At 40.7% G+C, this 13,374-nt stretch overlaps 2 protein-coding genes across 4 annotated transcripts in view; one reads left to right on the top strand and one right to left on the bottom strand.

Annotated features, from left to right (window-relative positions):
* C14H7orf50 (chromosome 14 C7orf50 homolog) overlaps nucleotides 1–13,374 on the bottom strand; it is a 126,713-nt gene that overhangs the window by 47,512 nt on the left and 65,827 nt on the right. The window lies entirely within an intron of this gene.
* GPR146 (G protein-coupled receptor 146) overlaps nucleotides 1–13,374 on the top strand; it is a 52,936-nt gene that overhangs the window by 16,935 nt on the left and 22,627 nt on the right. Inside the window, exon 2 of the mRNA XM_065644895.1 lies at nucleotides 6,434–6,475. The gene's annotated coding sequence lies outside the window, so the exon portion shown is untranslated. The remainder of the gene's footprint in view (nucleotides 1–6,433; nucleotides 6,476–13,374) is intronic.

The following is a 13,374-nucleotide window of genomic DNA, read 5'->3' as shown; positions in this document are numbered from 1 at the left end:
CTCACCTCTAGTAACGCTGATTCCCAATAAAAGGCACCAAGACAGCTCTCTTCTCTTGCCACCTGTCCCAGTAGCAGGTTAGCAGAGAAATAATCAGGGAGGCAACGCAGACATCCCAGCTGCAGCTCGTCAGATGGTCATATTCAGATGGTCCAGCTGCTTGGCAAGAAAATGCCCACGTTTGAATCAGCTGGGATTTTCCCTTTGGGGAGCTGCTCGGCCAGCAACGGTGCCATTGGGCCCAACAGGACCCTTTGAGCTGTAAGCTCTGCAGGTCTGACTTAGAGAGCCATGAGGAATGTAAGCTTTATGTGCATGAATATACACAAAATCAGATCAGCCTACAAGGCTGGGACATTGCACAAAATATAAAATGTGATGGGCTAAATCTCATGGCGCATAAATAATTTTCAGCAACCATGGTCATAAAAGAATGGATGGTGAAATGCAAATTGTTCCAGCTGGTCATGTAACCACTAAGGAACTGAGCTAATGTCCCTGGGCCATAGTGTTGCCTCCAGACACCAAAACCAGCTTTTAAATCAGCAACACTTGAACTGGCTTACACCAAACTCAGAACCTACATTACTTGGGAAAGAGGGGAAATAGGAGGAGAAAGAAAAACTTCAGTCCCTGCAGCTGGGCAGCAAGTAGAACTGCTTAAATCAATCAAGGAAAATTGCATGTTAATTGTAAGGCCATTTTCAGTATTTGAATGCAGTTTCCTCAATGCTTTTCCACTCCGTAAGATATGTCTGACAATTAGAAGCAACTCTGCAGATGCCCCAAGACTGATCCACCTGCTTGTTATCTGACCAAAACCCTGACCTGCCCAACTCAGCACCCTGTATATACTGTAGAGCAGGTGCTGCTGGGGCTACTGGTATTTCAGGCTGCAGAAGCAGTTCACTGATTGACCAACAGCTCTAAAATATATTCAGGAAACTATCTCAGCCCTCAAACTTTCTGTTTAGTCTCTCTGAGCATTTATTAATAAATAAATAGGAAAAAGTACAACATACCACTACAAACTGGCAATTTTAAAAAGTGAAGGTAAAGAATGTAATTAAATGATGAAGTTTATAAGCTTAATTGCAAATGATTTCTAAAAATCAGAGCTTGTAAATACATCTTCATTTATGTAATGAGTAATGACAAAAACCTCATGGGACATACTGGTGAATTAGACTGACCTTCAGTGATGGGTAAACATGCAGATCCTCTTGGGTGATTTCTGATCGTTTTTCTGCTATGTCTTGTTTTAATAAAAAGAGAGGTTTGTAGCTTGGGTTTGGTTTGGTTATTTAAACAGGTTACAGCCATGGCAAAGACTTTTTTTTTTTTTTTTAAATATTACATTTTTAAAGCATGCCATCAAATATCTTCAGAAAGGATGTGGCACAGCATTTATTCTGCCTACTTACTCTGGATTAAGTTACTCTTAAAAAATAATTAGAAAAAACAACAAATAATCCCCTGCTTAACTGATAAGCACATAAATTTCAATGGGAGACAGAATGCCAAAAAGAACAGGTAGTTGAGAAGAGCTGACACGCATTGTATATTTATTTACCTGGAACTGAAAAGTTCAGTGACGTATTAAAGTTGTCAGAGAAATTAAGATTTCTAAAATGCAACAAGTTACATGCAAAGGCACTAAACTCTGACACTAATACATGCAGTGACTTTATTTGTGGAGAGCAGACACACGTGGCTACAAGACAGTAGCGACAGCAGCATCTGCCATTTACAAATCCCGCCTGAGGGACTACAAATCTCACATTTGTGCACATCTATGTGTACTGTAATCTAGTAAAAATATTAATTGAGAAGCATATCAAGTTAGGCTTGTCAGCCCTAATATTTTCTGGTGTTTTGAACACGGCCGGAGAACAAGATAAGCATCTTTACAAATCCAGTTGGCTTTACTTCAAATCCAAAAGCCTGTTCCTAAGCTGCACAAGGACAGGCGCCCACGTAAAATCAAATTTTGAATGCAAAGCCAACCCAGTTCTGCTCGTCATCCTCCATTCTGAAACCTGCCTACAGCAATGTTTTTTTGGGAGCTCCTTCACTGGAATACAGTACAACATGCAATTATTTTTGTAAGAAATTATTTTTCCATCAGAGCAATACTTATCTTAAGGACAATCTCTCATTTTTTATTTAAAAAACCCTTTTTTTTTTTAAGCTTGTGCTAATGAAGTATTTTCTTTGGCACTCATGAGTTAAAAATTACTTCAGCTTTCTTTGCCTTTTTTTTTTCCTTTTTAAACGAAGCTGGTAAGTACTCCCAATTTACCAGTGCAAATCAGCTTAATTTGCTTAGGAGCTAAAACTTGGAGCGAACAACGGTATTTTCAGAACAAATACATCAAGTTAAAGCAAGGCACTTGTGGTTCATCTGAATCATGTGGCCCCAGATTTCAAATCACAGCTAAGGAAATAGAGGTTATGACATCCTGCAGCTGGGACAAGTAGTGTTCATAAAGCAGAGTTAAATCAAGAGCACTCGGCCAGCTCAGGCAGTTGCTTGTGTGGAAGTGAAAGGTCCCACGAGGGCATTAAAAAAAAGAAAGGTTTTGGTGTCCTAGCCAAACCCCCCTTCCTTCAGTTTCCTTAAGTTTCTTCAGAGCAAATGACTGTGGAAAGTTGCTGCCAAGTAGTTGCTACTGATTTATTTACATCCAATCGCAGAGAACAGGAATTAAACACTTTGCAAAACACATGGGCAAGTTAATTCCAAGAGGTCTTCCCATGCTACGCAAATGCCAAGTGACCGAGCCTGCCACTGGGTACGTCAGTTTTCAGACACATCACTTGGGTGAGCTGATTCGCCATAAGGCGACACAAGTACTTTTGTCAACACAGAGATCCAGCAGCCGAGGAAGGAGCTGGAGCTTCAGAGGCAGCGGAACTAGTGCTGGTTCTGGGGGCACAGGCAAAGTTTTCATTCAGTCTGGGAGACGCAGGACAAAAAGGATTTGGTCTGGAAATGTTACTTTCCAGTCTCCTATTCAGTAGCATTTAAAAATCTATTCATTGATACAACAAAGTACCCGAGAGTTGACATTTTCATTTATAACAGATGCAAAAAGTTTGTTTTCTAAATTTTGTGAGACAATACTGGTGGCTGAAGTGGAGGGACCATGGAACCTTTCACTGCTTCCCTGAATACCACAATAACTGCGCCTCTAGCTTTTTTTTTTTTTTAAGTAGGGAGGAAGCATGAAACAGTAGTGCTGGTTGGAGTCTTTGATGACACTATCTGGATGCCAACATCATGCTGTGTAAACATGTGGATCCATTAGACAATTGTTGGAAGCAGCGAGTTCTAAATTTGATTTAGTGATAGGATTCATGCTGTTTGGAAAAAAAAAATATGGGGTTGCGAAACCACACAAGGAAAATCTTTCAGACTTGTTAAATAAAAAGTACAATGTGAACAATGATGGATGGCCTGCAGATCTCAGCCTCTGGAGAGCCTTGAGAGACAGAGAAAAAGAACTCCTGGCTCTCAAACTGTTAAATAAGTTTATAAACTGTACTCCAACCTGAAAGGATGAAAACATTTTCCTAGAGAAAAAGTTATAGTCACATGCAGAATACAAAATATTTTCCTTCCTAAAAGACAATCTGCAACGGTGATTTCTATCTTCTTCACACTTCTAGTGCACACTGCTGCTTGAACTAACGAATCGATTTTAGCAAAGCCTGAGCTCTACAGTATCCCCAGCGATGTGGGCTGGGGAAGGGAGTGGTGGTTATTTACCTTTCTTTGGTTTGTGCTGGCAGCACAGCGCTTTTTGCTTTAGAGTACTTAATGGTCTAAAACACACCTTGACATTAACTCCTTCATTAGCTATACAGCTGCTACTCCTCACCTCTTTCATTTTTCGTAATTATAGCACTGCAAAATTTTATGTTGTGATTCAGAATTATGTACGATTAATATGACACATCATTTATATTTGTTAGGATATAAAACACAGGCCTCATGCATAAAATTAACATTACAGATGACATTTGAAAATGTACTCCATTCTTCAAGCTATCTAGAAATGCTATGCCCATTCTGTCCATGCTACATCTTAATTTCAAACTGATTAACCAGCTATTTATTCCACTCAAGCTGCTTATATTAAAAGACAAAAACCACTGGGTTCAGCTACCAGCAAAACTGCAAACCCACTTTAAGGCTGTCACTACAAAACTTGTTATTCATCTCCACAGGCTTAGAGATGTGAAGAAGAGCCCTGTGCAGAGCTCAGCATTTCAGTTCTGAGTCATGTTGTGATTTAATCATTCCTTAAGCGTTGTTTACTACATAAAAGAAATTGTACTTCAGCAACGAGGACTGGAAAGCAAGATCAAATCAATCCAGAAGAGCTACTGAGTCACTAAGGAGGAAGGCAACGAGAGACACGTTATCCTTGTGACTCCGGAGTAGGTTCCCAGTAGCAAAGCTGCTCTTGGGTGGCTACTGTGGGCAGAACGTTCTCCAACCCAGCTCTAAGAGCTCCGTGAGGACACGACAGCGGTCCTCAGAACCCGCATCTCCGTGCATATAAGTGCGTGCAATTTAAGCAGCCGAATTCAACGACAATTCACGTGTCTGATTCTAGTCGTATCCATACATAGATGGATATGAGGCCGCAGGCCACGACTGAGTCACTGAAGGGCTGCATTAGGCAGGAGGAGCCATCTCGTGTGGCCTGGCCGTGCATGGCTGGAGCTCCCGGAGCTCCAGACCGTGTTACAGCTGTTCCACGGGTGGGACTTCAGCAGTGAGGGGTATCCGCCAGGCCCCTCCAGAGCCACCACTTTAACTCCTCACATCCTCCTTCCCACCCAACCACCACAGGAAAAGAGCCCTCCACGTCCATTTTCTGCTCTAACGCATGGGGCAGCAGCCTTAACTAGGCCCTTGAACGCGATTTAAATTTGTATGGAAGTGTAAACAGAAGATCTGCTGCGTCTTTGCAGGAATATGTGGCACATTCATTTTTGCGTTGGAGAGGCCAGCCAGGGTCTGCGACCAAACCGCCAAACCACAGCACAGTTTCCGAGCCCTCGAGTCGGCGTTAGGTGATTTCCACCTGTGTGACACATCACAAATACGCCTTAGCCATGGAAATCCCTTTCTCTTCAGATCGAGACCACCTAATAATAACAACAGTTTGTGCTTCTATTTACTACTCTTCGTCAAATTATGAAACTAAAATTGCAAGCAAAATACCGGTTGCGCTGTTTATTTTTCTTGGGTCATTAAACACCAGTGGGGGACAAGGAGAGGCCAAGCGGAGCAGAGGAGCTGGGCAGCTCCGACTGGAACTCGGACCAGAACCAGTGCTAATAGTAGAGGAAAGAGGAAGGAAAAACGTGCACCAGAAAGAGATCAGATCTGTCACAGACCATTATTGCACCTCTCATTAAAACGTCAACATAAAAAGAACGAAGGGGCACAGGCTGCTATCTTTAACAGCTTTTTTTCCCAAATAAAGTATTCTGCTTACCTCAAAATTCAGTCATAATTAAGTACCCTTGAAATAGTCCATCTTTCTTTTTAGGGGAAAATTCACCTGTTATTAAAAGTTATCTTGCTCTCCAAATATTACTGTTTGATCATTTATTTAAGCTAAACCAGTTAAACCTCTTTAATGCCTATATATGTGTATCTTTACTTTTTTTTTTTTAACTGCAAAACATAAGGAAATTAGTGCTTTATGTAATTTTTCTTCTCCTTTAGATAAGTTACATCTGCATATTGAAAAACTGATTATAAATTTTGAGTGGTCAGATATATTATACTTTTCTTTTTATAATTTAATGAAATATACTTGCTCTCCACGTTTTTTCCCCACAGTATGCAAAGGAGCAAATACACACTCAGGAACCACAGCGAATTAGCCTAACACAGTATGTCAAACCCACTACTTTTTACAATAACACACCAAACTGACATTTATCATAGTATCATATTACACAACAAATATTTCATATCGGGACTGTTACATGTCAGTTTTAACCCACCGAGCATGACATTTTCAATGAGGAGAAGGAAGTTATGTTTCTATTTTGAGATCAATCTACAGCTTTTATTCAAGATCCTCAATTCACCTCACAAACGTGAATAAATCCACCAACACCACTGTGATACATTAATTCTATCAACTTTTCAGCTACAGTCAAGTCAGTACATCCAGCAACTCAACACCAAACATCAGGAACAATTATGTTATAGATTTTTCTAATCACTGGATGAAAACACTGTATATTGTAAATCCTACACAGAGCACGGGACAATGAGACATAAGACAAAAAAATGAAAGTGTTCTGTATTTATCAGAATTGATTACATTTTCTTTTAATTTCTTTCAATCGCCTACAAACAACTGTTTCACCTTCTCTTTTTTTTCCTTTTTCCTCCCAGCGGCTCAATCTCAGAGTGACATTCTCCTGGCCTGCACCTCATGTAAGTACAGCTATAGCAATGCAGCGTGAATATTATTGTATATGTTTATTTCACCAATGTATAACAGTGAAAATATTTACCAAAACTGGGACTTCTAGACCTGCTATTTATTACTTCGAAAAGGTATGGGAAATATTTACTAAGTCCTCACTGAAGAGTTAGCTCAGGCAAGCAGTATTTACTCCCAGACCGTACTCCTTTCTCAGGGATCACAAACAGACACCTAAGTGGCCTCATACAAAGATACATCCAATTTACAACGTCTTTATAGGTTTGTAAAATCTGGACTTCATGGAAGGGTCTCACAATCTTGAGACGCTCCAGGGCTCCTTGCCCGGCAGGGGAACCTCTGTCATCCAGAGGAACCGCAGAAACAGTCTGGAGGAACATCAGCACTCAGAAGGTGTCATTGGTGTTATTTCTGCAAACAGCTTGCCAGTCCACGGCAAGAAGGAATCACGGCTCTAATGCTCTCCCCAGCACCGCTACCACCAAGCCATCGGGACAGTTCAAACTGCCTGAAAGCCAACGTTAATGATTTCCATCCATTGACAAGGACTGACCAAGGGGAAAGGCAAAGCCAACACGCACTCAGCGTGGGGTGACTCTGCAGGAAAGACACACGGATTAAAAGCGAAGAGACACAAAACTCTGTCTTCTCTCAGTGGCCGATACCATTCACCTGAGCACTGATGGCGCAAATACCATCCACACTCTGAGGGCGTTTTCATGCAGCCTGAAGAATGTGCTGGAGCCCAAGGGCTGGCACCTGCTCGCAGTGGTGGGGAGTGGGAGCAGGTCCGGTGTTCACCCCAGTCTCGTTAATGAGCACAGGAGTCAAGCCAGGAATTACTTAATACCAGCTCTGCCAATACCAAGTGCTGTTCTGTAGCTCTCAGAAAGTCACTTGATCCTTTTTCATGTTTTCCCATGAACAAAGAACGTCACATTTTTGTGCCTAGTGCCCACCTCCCCAGTGTTTAATTCCCAATTTAATATTCTAGTCATAAATGCACTGCCTCCCTTTTACTTTGATAAAGTACAGTCAGTATCAATAGGTAACACTTTTTAAAAACTTATTTTCAGCTGTTGTGAAACAGGAGCTGAATATTTATGGAGCAGTTATTTTTTCTGTCAGTTTACCATAGAGCCTCTTTAGCTACAAGCTTACAGCCGGAGGCCCAAAGGCATTTTTGAGAATGGAAACTTTTTGAGTTCGAGCTCTTTAACAAATTTCCAGCCTGCAGTGTGTTTTTCATTAGTCTACATGGTGTTATAATAAATGATGCACTTCCTCTTTCATTTTATGATTTTTTTTAAACATGCAACAGTTTTTCTGTGTCTGTTTTCTATTACTTTCAATATATTCAACCACACTAATCTTAGAGTCTATGTAAAAAGACAGAAAGGATATACTGTGTAAGATACCAGCTATAGAAAAACAAGCTTCTGGTTTAAATTGTCCACTGAAGGCAAACCATAAACCCATTACATGGATGCAGTTCCATGAACAGCCATCCTTTTAAGTGCCATTGTTAAAAAAAATTAAAAGTCCGTTATCCCAAAACCTAGAGTTGGCCTAGAAAAGATTCCTCCCCTGAAGTATCCACCTGCAAGACACCAACTAAAGTTTGATCCCCGTGGCCAGATACAAAGCATTTGAAAACCTAAGTCTCCACATAACAGACAAAAAGGTCTTTTTTGCATAAAGACCAGCTTGATACTTCTTTGTACAGTTTTGGCCCCCCAGTACAAGAAATCTTTCAGTAAACTGGAGCAAATTGAATACGGGGACACCAAGAGTCCAGCGAACAGGGACATGTGCCCTGTGGTGGAGGCTGAGGGCACCAGGTTGCTCAGGCTGGAGAAGAGAAGGGTTTGGGTGGATCTAACAACCACCACGTTACACCCACAAGAGTCTCATTGAGAAGACTGATTGAGGCTCTTTACAACAATGCATAGTGGGATGAAAAAAGGAAAATAGGCATAAATCGAAAACCAGATGGATTTGAACATATAAGGGAATATTTATGGGGTTTTTTTTAGCATAGGACAATCAAACGTTGAAGCAGGTTGTTCGCAGGTTGCACAGTCTCCATCCTCACAGGTTTTGGGGATCTGGTCTGATCTCACAGCTGTCCCTGCTTTGGGCAGGAATTTGGATAGATGACCTCTGGAGGTGCCTTCCAACCTGAATTATTCCGTGATTGACTCAGTCCAGTAAAAAGTAGTTAAGATTTTAAATACAAGAAACAGAACACATCCAGAATTTATTCAGACTGTCTTTTTTTCTTTTCCTCCCTGCTGCCTATTACAATCATAGACATATTGGTTTGCTAATAATTCTTAAAAATAACTCAGAAAAACAGCCGTGGACAGCGTTTACCCTCAGAGTCCCAATTTCTTAATTGAAATCTTAATTGAAATATTCCACTGGTGGCTATAGTTTTTTGAAGGAAAGTTCAGACAGTAGAAAAGAAGGCAAAGAAAGATTTACCTGAATGAATTTTGGACATGCTATGACAACAGCCATCAATAAGCTTTGTAGAGAAATATTTGTGTCACAGCTAAAATACTTTTTTTTTTTTTTAATATTCCTCCAGCTGCCTTTCCCTGAAGGCAGCTCATAGAGACACTAGGTGTAATCTTTCCTAGGGTCAAGTACCATAATCCTTCGATTGTCACATTTTGTATCACTGTATAAATTGGCCCCAGCAAATACAAACATAAACAGCAGGTGACAGTGACCCCAAAATCATCCCAAATATTTTAAAACCAGCGATATAAACAAACCATAGTATATAAGGAAAATAAAGCTTCTTAAAAAAATAAACAAACAAACCCAGCAACAACCTAACATCTCAGAATTTAATTCTGCTTCCTAAAAGCACAACTACCCACATTTAAATCAAGCCAAAGTTGTTTGCACTGTCTTGTCTTACCAAAAACTAGTTTGGTGAGCTCTTCAGGAGGTCAAAAGCAAATCTAAAGCAAATGCTTTTAACATTGTACCCTCAGACACCAGCTCCGAAATGTTTTCAAGGAATGTTCATCTCCTTTCCGGGTGAATTTCCACACAACTTTGCTACTAATTTAACTCAACACATAACACAGACAGTGCAAGGACTCCAGATAGACAGGATGGGCACGTCAAAAGGGTGAGAGGCTTCTAAGCTCATGCAAGCCAAGCTCACCAGTGTATGGGGGATGCCCTTGGATCCCCGCTCCACCCCCTGCCTTGGTACCTGTCCCACCTTCCCACCCACTGCTGCACCAGGGGCTCCTTTTGTTCTCCACGGTTCCTTCACAACTCACTCCACTCATCCCCACAAACTTTATGTCTCCCGCTTGCCCCCGACCTCCTTCCTGCTGCAATCTGTGTCCCCTTCATACTCATTTACACATTATTATAAACCTTCATTCTCCCTCTCCCTACCAGCTTCCTTCCTCTAACAAATTAAGGGCTTTGTTCATCTCGCCCTTATGAAGTTTCTGCCTCGCTTCCTGCCGAACAAGACCACGTTCATTTTGCAAAAAGAATCATTACTACTGTTTTCTCTTTGGGAGAGAGGTTGAGGTTCTCCAATATCATGTTGAACCTCATTGTAAGGACAGCAGAGGTGAGATCAGACCTATTAATACTATCGTGCTGGAAATTGTTATAGATGCCACCAGTGGGTAGGGATAACTGCAACTATGGATGTGCAAAAACTGAAGAGGCTGTTCTTTCTTCTTTTTCTCTTCAATAATTGAAAATCAATGGTTATCATCACTTAATGCCATTTACCATCCCCAGCTGCCAAAAACCCAAACAAACAAAACCACAAGACTGTCTATACATTTGTTTCAAGAACACTGGGGAGGTCTTTTGGAGGAGGAAGGCTGAGAACTTTGAGAAAGAGAATATGCACTAACATTAATGAACATTAACTAATCTAAGATAACTCTTTAATTTTAAGACATGTTATCTCAGAAAAATTGTTGGGAAGAATACAGAAAATACATCTCTTCCTACAGGGTATACACCTCTGGAAACACAAACAGTATTCCCTCTGCTGACCCTTTCACTGAGTAGCAATTCTCCACTACATGACCCACTGTATATATTTGCCTATTTAAAATATATTTATATATAGTTGATACACATACTTTTTTTTTAAGATAGCCTTCTTTTTATATGTTCCTTCTATGCATAATTTTTAATAAGAATGCATTCCCAGAGGCTGACAGCACCAGAAAATTAGCCTATGCCACCAAGAAGTGATTCCAGTCAAACACCACCATGTCTAGCATACTGTGTTTCATTTACAAATCTTTGATTTCTAAATGAATGTCAGTTCAAAGTACACATTAAACACGGATACTTTCTGCTTATGTATGTAGAGATTGTTAGAGATTAACCCACTTTTAATTAAAGACTTAAGCAGGTGTCAGTTCGTGATACTCTTTGAATTTGGTTTAAACAGATACAGCACACTTTAAAGACAAGCAAAATCAAAGAGATCTTCCTAAACGAAGCAAAGGAAAGCTGCTTTGTCGGGTGGTTTGAAGTTTGGTACTAGTCATCTGTCATATATGGAACATCATATATTTAGTTAGAAAAAGCATTCTAGAACACTTCAAAAATAAACAAAAGCACCACAAACAGCCCTGTGAGACAGAACCCCGGGCTACACCAGACCTGTGAATTTCTGTGGAGTTTTGTTCTCTCTCTATATATGCATCTGACTATCCAAAGTTAATTTGCAGTATCAAGGCCTAAAACAGATTATTTTAAAGCATTCTGGACCGAAATAACCAGAGCTTTAGACATAGAAATGGAATTATTTCTAAGTAATTTTTCTCTCAGTGTCATCCTTCAGAGTTATAGCAATATGAGGAGTTCTCTGTTTCTCCATTACTCAAAGGTTCTGCCTTTTTTTAAGGAAAATGAAAGATTAATTTAAAGCCATCTGATGAAAATACCTTAATATTTACCTTCATATTTTGTAGTAATGTATACAGAATTCAAGTGAAGTGATTTCAAAAATTATCCTGGATACTTCCCATTTCAAGATGTTAAATATTGGCTCTTATAAATTTCCATTACACACTGTCTGACAATATTTGCTGCTCCGGACTACATGAACTGACTTTTAATTCTTACAGAGGTCATGATAATAAAATTTGTAGAAGTTGGGCACAGGTGACATTTTAGAATTTCATACTTATTAGAAGTCACTCCTTTCCAGGTCTAATTTCACATAAAGTAACTGTAAAAAATGGTTAGAACTGCCAAATGCATAAATTTGGTCCTTTTTACCTATTATATCATCAGTAATAGCTACGCTTGAACTGGTCTCCTCATCGTCCTTTAAATGACGGTACCACACCTCAGCACCCCTGCAGTGGTGTTACAGCTGACGCCTGAAGACAAAGAGCGAGCACACATGTAATTCACAGAATCCCAGAATGTCAGGGGTTGGAAGGGACCTCGAAAGCTCATCCAGTGCAATCCCCCCGCCGGAGCAGGAACCCCCAGATGAGGTTACACAGAAGGTGTCCAGGCGGGTTGGAATGTCTGCAGAGAAGGAGACTCCACAACCTCCCTGGGCAGCCTGGGCCAGGCTCTGGCACCCTCACCGGGAAGAAGTTTCTTCTCAAATTTCACTGGAACCTCCTGTGTTCCAGTTTGTACCCATTTCCCCTTCTCCTATCATTAGTTGTCACCAAATTTCTGAATTTTGTGACCAGTAAATCCCAAGCTGCAGGCCCAAAGCCAAGACGAGGCTATTAGAAGAGATGTTGGAATGAAATAATGTGGGAGACAGAGACAGCAACCGCCCGCTGACTGGGTCAGTGCGTGGTGTGTAGCACTGGCAGACACGGAGGCAGGGACCACAACTCCCAAATTATGGGATGCTGACCAGCTGGAGGGTCACCTACAGGAACAGAGCACCAGCCTGCATCTTGGATGCTGGTCAACGGAAGCTACAGCATGACTGCATAGGAAAAGTTTAAAAACAGATTAAAAACAAATTAAACAAATTAAAAAAAAATGATTAGCATGAAAGCACAATTCTTGGAGCTTCAGCTGATCCTAAAGGAAAGACTGAGAACTCTTGTAAAAATCAGGTTTCCATTTTCAGGCACTTTGTCCTACTTCTTTAGTATTAACTACAGCAATACTGCACACAGAGAAATCTGAAAAATCAAAAATGCTAGAAACCAAGATCCGTTCGACTGTTTCAGCAATAAGGTATAAACCTGGAGTACGCATGAAGGTTTGAATCTCAAAATAAGCACCAGTGCAACCGAGAGCTACAACTGGCTCCTGAATTTTATCAGGTTTTTGCCTGGAGACAGTGTGAGGAATGTCCCTCAGTCACGAAGGAAAAACAATTAAAGGCAGATAAGATTCTTTCAGCAGCTATGGTAGGCACAGGTTACCAGGTGGACTGCTCCACCTCCAGTTTTATTTGCTGGGAGCTGCTTGTGTAACACAAAAGAAAATAACCATTTCTAGGTTGTTTTCTTGTGCAAGCTCTGGGCTGTCAGAAGGAACTGAGAGAATCCAAAAGCAGCTTCCCTTCTGTTGCTGTTTTGGGCGTTTCTCTTTGAAGTGGTACCTGAAGCGGCTGCTCATTCACCCAGTCCCTCGGTTGGCTTTACAGCAAGCCTTCCCACCCTTCAAGCTTAAGTAAAAAAACTACAATTAATTAAAGCCAGTTACCAGTGTTATTACTTCAGCCTTCTACTTAGTGTCTGGACTCTAAGACACAATTACTCTTTGTAGTAGGATTTCAGATGCTTCGGAGAAAATGCTGAACTTTACAGACTGATCTGATATGGTTTCTGTAATACACAAACAATCTAAGAAAACCATTTAACCTGTTTACCTGAAAATAAGACAGGGTCTT

This window comes from Caloenas nicobarica, chromosome 14 (assembly GCF_036013445.1).
Source record: "Caloenas nicobarica isolate bCalNic1 chromosome 14, bCalNic1.hap1, whole genome shotgun sequence".
NCBI classification, from domain to species: Eukaryota; Metazoa; Chordata; class Aves; order Columbiformes; family Columbidae; genus Caloenas; species Caloenas nicobarica.
This window is presented reverse-complemented; position numbering and strand designations above follow the sequence as displayed.